Source organism: Oncorhynchus masou, chromosome 23 (assembly GCF_036934945.1).
Source record: "Oncorhynchus masou masou isolate Uvic2021 chromosome 23, UVic_Omas_1.1, whole genome shotgun sequence".
NCBI classification, from domain to species: Eukaryota; Metazoa; Chordata; class Actinopteri; order Salmoniformes; family Salmonidae; genus Oncorhynchus; species Oncorhynchus masou.
Window position 1 is genome coordinate 59360428 of NC_088234.1, and position 7738 is coordinate 59368165.

The following is a 7738-nucleotide window of genomic DNA, read 5'->3' on the forward strand; positions in this document are numbered from 1 at the left end:
AAATGTATTTAAACAAATGAGAAGAGAATCCTATGAAAAGTATTGTGAGCATTGCATTGGGAAAGGCAATGACTTCATATGAAAGGTGTTTTAAGATGAAAACTGATTCCGTTTGTTGAAAAAGTTACTGTGTGATTTTGTGTGTTGTACTCAGTCAATTAATAGGCAATCAATAGGCAATCACTACGTCATCAGAGCGCAACGTATGTTTGTCGTTGTTGAACGCTGTCGAATGCCGAACCTCGTTTTGAAAGATGACAGTGTTTTTATATACTTTTATTTAATTTTTTATCCTGTGGCTCTGTTGGGCTAAACTGCTGTGAGCGCTGCTATCTGTCCTGGAATCCTGCCAGATTCCATATAGGGGGAGAGACGCAAAAGCCCAGCTAGCTTAGCTGGCTCGGCAATCTCAAATGGAGGACACTATTGAACGTTTCCAGCATTACAGGAGCTGTGTTGACTTTGCTTTGTTCCGGGACAATGTGGACCGCGCTGACTTTCAATGCTATGTAGCAAGTAGCAAACCTACAGTTGAAGTCAGAAGTTTATACACACATAGGTTGGAGTCATTAAAACTTGTTTTTCAACTACTCCACAAATTTCTTGAAAAACAAACAATAGTTTTGGCAAGTCGGTTAGGACATCTACTTAGTGCATGACACAAGAAATGTTTCCACAAATTGTTTACAGACAGAATATTTCACTTACAATTCACTGTATCACAATTCCAGTGGGTCAGAAGTTTACATACACTAAGTTGACTATGCCTTTAAACAGCTTGGAAAATTCCAGAAAAGTATGTCATGGCTTTAGAAGCTTCTGATAGGCTAATTGACATAATTTGAGTCAATTGGAGGTGTACCTGTGGATACCCTACCTGGGTAGTTACAAACAGCACAGGAATTAAATCATTAAAATGTATTAATCACATCTTTTTAATTCTGCAGATATTTGCTTTAAAGCAGTATCCAAATCCATTGAATGTAGTGATCACAATATAATAGCCATACATAGGTAAACCAAAGTTCCAAAGCCTGGGCCTAAAATAGTGTATAAGAGGTCATACAAGAAGTTTTGTAGCGATTCATATGTTGATGATGTAAAGAATATTTGCTGGTCTGCGGTGTGTAATGATGAGCAACCAGACGCTGCACTTGACACATTTATAAAACTACTTATTCCAGTTACTAATAAGCACACACCCATTAAGAAAATGACTGTAAAAACTGTTAAGTCCCCTTGTATTGATGAGGAATTGAAAAATTGTATGGTTGAGAGGGACGAGGCAAAAGGTATGGCAATTAAGTCTGGCAGCCCAACTGATTGGCAAACATGCTGCAAATTAAGAAATCATGTGACTAAACTCAATAAAAATAAAAATAAACTACACTATGAAACAAAGATAAATTATATAAAGAATGATAGTAAAAAGCTTTGGGGCACCTTAAATAAAAAATTTGGAAAAAAGCCAACTCGGCTCCTTCATTCAATGAATCAGATGGCTCAATCATCACAAAGCCCATTGATATTGTAAACTAATTTAATGGCTTTTTCATTGGCAAGATAAGCAAACTTAGGGATGACATGCCAGCAACAAACGCTGACACTACACATCCAATTATATCGGACCAAATTATGAAAAACAAGAATTGTACTTTTGAATTCCGTAAAGTCAGTGTGGAAGAGGTGAAAAAATGATTGTTGTCTATCAACAATGACACGCCACCGGGGTCTGACAATCTGGATGGAAAATTACTGAGGATAACAACAGACAATATTTCAACTCCTATTTGCCACATCTTCAAGTTAAGCCTACTAGAGAGTGTGTGCCCTCAGGCCTGGAGGGAAGCTAGTCATTCCGCTACCCAAGAATAGTAAAGCCCCCTTTACTGGCTCAAATAGTTACCAATCAGCCTATTACCAACCCTTAGTAAACTTCTGGAAAAAATTGTTTTGACCAGATACGATGCTATTTCACAGTAAACAAATTGATAACAGAATTTCAGAATGCTTATAGAGAAGGACACTCAACAAGCACAGCACTTACACAAATGACTGATGATTGGCTGAGAGAAATTGATGATAAAATGATTGTGGGGGATGTCTTGTTAGACTTCAGTGTAGCTTTTGACATTATCGATCATAGTCTGCTGCTGGAAAAACGTATGTGTTATGGCTTTACACCCCCTGCTATAATGTGGATAATGAGTTACTTGTCTAACAGAACACAGAGGGTGTTCTTTAATGGAAGCCTCTCAAATATAATCTAGAGTCAGGAGTTCCCCAGGGTAGCTGTTTAGGCCCTTGCTTTTTTCAATTTTTACTAATGACATGCCACTGACTTTGAGTAAAGCCAGAACGTCTATGTATGCAGATGACTCAACACTATACACTTCAGTTACTACAGAGACGAAAATGACTGCAACACTCAACAAAGCGCTGCAGTTAGTTTCAGAGTGGGTGGCAAGGAATACGTTATCCCTAAATATTTCTAAAACTAAAAGTATTGTATTTGGAATAAATACACACACCTGTATTTGGAATAAATACACACACCTGTATTTGGAATAAAACACACACCTCAACTACATGTTGTAATAAATAATGTGGAAATTGAGCAAGTTGAGATGACTAAACTGCTTGGAGCAACCCTAGATTGTAAACTGTCATAGTGAAAACATATTGATGCAGTAGTAGCTAAGATGGGTAGAAGTCTATAATAAAGTGATGCTCTTAACCACACTATTTAAAAAAATGTATTTCACCTTTATTTAGGTAGGCAAGTTGAGAACAAGTTCTCATTTACAATTGCGACCTGGCCAGGATAAAGCAAAGCAGTTTGACACATACAACGACACAGAGTTACACATGGAGTAAAACAAACATACAGTCAATAATACAGTATAAACAAGTCTATATACGAAGTGAGCAAATGAGGTGAGATAAGGGAGGTAAAGGCAAAAAAGGCCATGGTGGCAAAGTAAATACAATATAGCAAGTAAAACACTGGAATGGTAGATTTGCAATGGAAGAATGTGCAAAGTAGAAATAAAAATAATGGGGTGCAAAGGAGCAAAATAAATAAATAAATTAAATACAGTAGGGAAAGAGGTAGTTGTTTGGGCTAAATTATAGGTGGGCTATGTACAGGTGCAGTAATCTGTGAGCTGCTCTGACAGTTGGTGCTTAATGCTAGTGAGGGAGATAAGTGTTTCCAGTTTCAGAGATTTTTGTAGTTCGGTTCAGTCATTGGCAGCAGAGAACTGGAAGGAGAGGTGGCCAAAGAAAGAATTGGTTTTGGGGGTGACTAGAGAGATATACCTGCTGGAGCGTGTGCTACAGGTGGGAGATGCTATGGTGACCAGCGAGCTGAGATAAGGGGGGACTTTACCTAGCAGGGTCTTGTAGATGACATGGAGCCAGTGGGTTTGACGACGAGTATGAAGCGAGGGCCAGCCAACGAGAGCGTACAGGTCGCAATGGTGGGTGGTATATGGGGCTTTGGTGACAAAACGGATTGCACTGTGATAGACTGCATCCAATTTGTTGAGTAGGGTATTGGAGGCTATTTTGTAAATGACATCGCCTCCTGGAGTATTTTTTGAATCTGAAATTATACTTGTATTACATTGTTTGCTAGCTCAGCTGGCTAGCTAGCTCTCGGTCTCATTGACCATCAAACGTTGCTAATGCTAGCTAGCTAGCCACTTAATATAACTTGTTTTCTCAAAATGTATGTTAGCTAGCTAAGTTAGCAATGTTATGACTCCCATCTGCTGTCAACATCAGGATACGATTTGAGACCACTAGTTAACTCCAAAAGTGGTTATAGCCTTGACTTCGGTAAATACTACTGCGCAAAATTCTAAATCACCCCCTCAGTGTCAAACCATGTACAATATAGGGAAAGGTCTAGGCAATGTAACTTTAGGTTACTCCTAAGTCATCATCTCCAACATTGTGACCTTCCATTTTAGAGCTTTGCTTTGGTGTGGGTTGAGGCCTATACATCCATATCAGTTTTGTTTTCTCCATTGTATTCACCTTTCCTTATTTCTATTGTGGGTTGTGTTTCTGTGCACCAATGGAAAGTCTACGAAACTAGGAGGAAACAAGGCTATGTTTTGAAATGCATGGATTTGGATTGTAATGATACTGATTAATGAATCCTGCACACAATGTGCTTATTATTATCATTTTTATTAGGAATAATATTTGATTTTATGTGAAACTGTTTGGTGAAATATGTATAAAAGGAGAGTAATTGCCCGTAATTCTGCAACTTCCATCTATACAACCTTTGGGTAGTTGACTGCAAAGAAAATGTATTTTATTACCTGGATTTTTAAAAGACAAACTAACTTTCTGTTTTGTCTGCTCGGACTCAAAAGATAAGTGTGGTTGTGTTAATCTTTTTGCAGGCGGTCATGTTCTTTTGATGAACATATTTGCAATTTTGACGGTATAATACAGTTTTGATTAATTAATGTATTTATGTTTTGAGAAGGCAAATACATTTTGAAAACACATTTACTGTTTTGCCAAAGGCCACAGAGTTCGGTGTCTTGTGGACTCTGTTTTGGAAATCGACAACATTGTTCCAAAGAAATGCTTGTACACGATTGAGAAAACCTGTAATATGCACAAATTGTATTTCTTATTCAGTTCTTTACTCGCTGGATTCAGTGTTGCTCTTGTTAAAATTATACAGGCTCCAGGGCATATAACCTTGATTTCACCTCAGTGGGAAGAATTCCCAGCACATGGAATTTTGATCTAAATAAATACAGAATGAGGATATCTACAGAATTATAAATTCATTGCACTTGAGATTACTAGAAGCCATAAAATTCATTGGTTATAACACAGTGACAGCTTTTACAGCTTGAAATGCACAGTGCAAAGGCCTTCTTTCGGTGTCTAATCGGAATCGTTTTTTTTACCTCTGCCAAGAAGCAACGTACTCAAGATACTGTGGTCAAAGACCCCAGTCAAATCCTATATTGAGTGCTTTGAGATACAGTACAACTTCAACCCTGTTCTCAATGTATTTGGTTTATATTAGAGCAGTGCATGCCACAAGAACGACTTGACTCTTGTGTCTTCCCTTTATGGGCCCACTCGGGCTGCCAAGGCACACAGTGTCTGAAATCACTTCCTTTATTTCACTGGGCCCTGTACAGTTTAGTTGTGTGACCAGCTTGAAATGTTGACAAGCAGAGTTATATTGATTTGTTTGAATGCTATTAGAAGTACACAGCAATTTACTATGAAACAACATTCTTAGAATTACATCATGCATTCGCAAGTTCACTTTTTTGAAAATGTATTCATAAGAATTTCAGAATAGTTCCTTTGAGCTCATCACTTGTCCCTTTTGATAATCACAAGATTAAACTGTGTTTCATCCCCTTCTCTCTTTTCCTCCTGAGACGGGATGTGTGTGTGTGTGTGTGTATGTGTGCGCAGCAGTTTCTCTGGCCTGCATCTCGGTTGAACCTTTGCAGGGATTGCATCACATTTACATCAACCCCACTACAGGCTTTTTGATGTCAGACACAGTGTGCAGTTAAGGGTAACTTACTTTAGACAGTTCTGTATCCATTGCATTCAACGATCCTACAGCATACAGTAAAATCAATGTTTTGTGTGATACTATGAACTTTACAGGTTTGGAGCCATTTTGTGTAAAGTGGTCACTTCATATGAATACAGCTGACTGAAACCAAACCCTGTGGTCAAGAGCTCAGTGACACTTACAACTCCAGAATTTTTAATTATACTGTAAGTGTAGTAGAACACGTTCACTGAAATAACGCAATAGAGAACACACCAAAATATAATTTAATTTCCATTTTATTTGACCAACTGTAAATATAAAACACAATTAAAACAATACTGTCTATTTACTGTATATGTACCACTAGCCTCATGCGGTAATGATAGGTTGTTCCTCACTATAATCCTGAGTTGTGTTCTGTGACTGAGCTAACAGCTTGTGATTCTCAGTGATTCACTATGAGTGGTTATCCTGTCAGTATTCCCCTCATGCTATATTTCACCAGACCTTGAGTCACTGCCAGGGAAACAAGTACTGAAAAACATTGATAATCTGCATAGAGTGCACTAAATCCTAGTTAAAACCTAAGAGTGTAACCTCTGTAGTTATTGCAGTAATTTATACCAAAGGTTTCGGAATCGAAGTGCATATACATCAAATGTTACTTCTTACCGTAGGCAACTAAAATCCCATCAAAAACTCCTCTTGAAGATCTGAAGTGAAATATGTGAGAAAGAGGAGTAACTTTTGATGAACCGATCCTTACAACAAATAAGTTATTCTAAATAAGAGCTCTGTCCCTGCAGATTCAGCATTGGCTGGATCAAAACCTGTCTGAAGCGACTGAATGGGCAGAAGTCTGCGGGCCCCAACAAGATTCCCCCCTTGTTCCTGAAAACATAGTGCGAGGAGCTAGCACCAGTTCTGTGCCATATCTTCAACTCATGTATGGAACACAGATCCTTCCCCTCTCAATGGAAACAGTCCATTGTCTATGCTGTGCGTAAGTGAAAAAGCCCCACCTCCCCTACAGGCAAATCTCAACTCCATGGGGAAAATATTTAATGGGTTGCTACGTGACATACTGGAGAAGGAGACTGCTCATAACATCAAGTCTTCACGACGTCTTCGTGAAGAACAGGTCAACAGGGTCTGCTATTCTCCATCTCCTACAGTTGTAGCACAACATCTCAAACCAAGTGCCAAAGCAAGATGTTAATGTAACCTTTATAGACTTTTGAAGAACATTTAACACCATGGACCATGGCCAGCTCCTACTCACTCTACTCACACCATCAAGAGCTACCTAGACAACCACAAGTGAACAGTGAGGTAACCCACAGCTAGTCCCAGCTAAAATACCCCAGGGTGGATTGCTCTCTCCCCTAATATTTGTGCTATGCATGAACACCCTATACTCCAGCCTCCCAAGCAGCATCCACCCTGTAAAGTACGCTGATGAACTTACACTCACAGAGTTGCTCCCTGGCAAGCTACCTGGCCAAACGCAAGCAGTGATCAATGCAGTGGCAGAGTGGGGAAAAACCAACTGCCTCTACATGAAGGAAGAGAAAACCAAGAATATGGTAATCTGCTTAAAAAGGGCTGCTGACAAGGCCTATCCACCAGTGGTTGCTGTAAACTGCCATCCAGCTGAACGTGTGGAGTCCTTCCTTTTGCTGGGTGTAATGGTGTCAGCTGACTTGACATGGGACAAGCACATCAGGTATATCCTAAAAAAGGTTAAACTCATGATCTACTGCCTAAGTGTAGCAAGACAAACTGGCCTCCCAACTGAAATCCTACTGCAGGTACAGTGCCCTCGGAAAGTATTCAGACCCCTTGACTTTTTGCACATTTTGTTACTTTACAGCCTTATTCTAAAATTGATTAAATATTTTTTCCCCTCATCAATCTACACACAATAGCCCATAGTGACAAAATGAAAACAGGTTTTTAGAATTTTTTGCAAACATATTCAATTAAAAAATACCTTATTTACATAAGTATTCAGACCCTTTGCTATGAGACTCAAAATTGAGCTCAGCTGCATCCTATTTCCATTGATCATCCTTGAGATGTTTCTACAACTTGATTGGAGTACACCTGTGGTAAATTCAATTGATTGGACATGAAAAAACTATGAGGTCGAAGGAATTGTCTGTAGAGCTGCGAGAC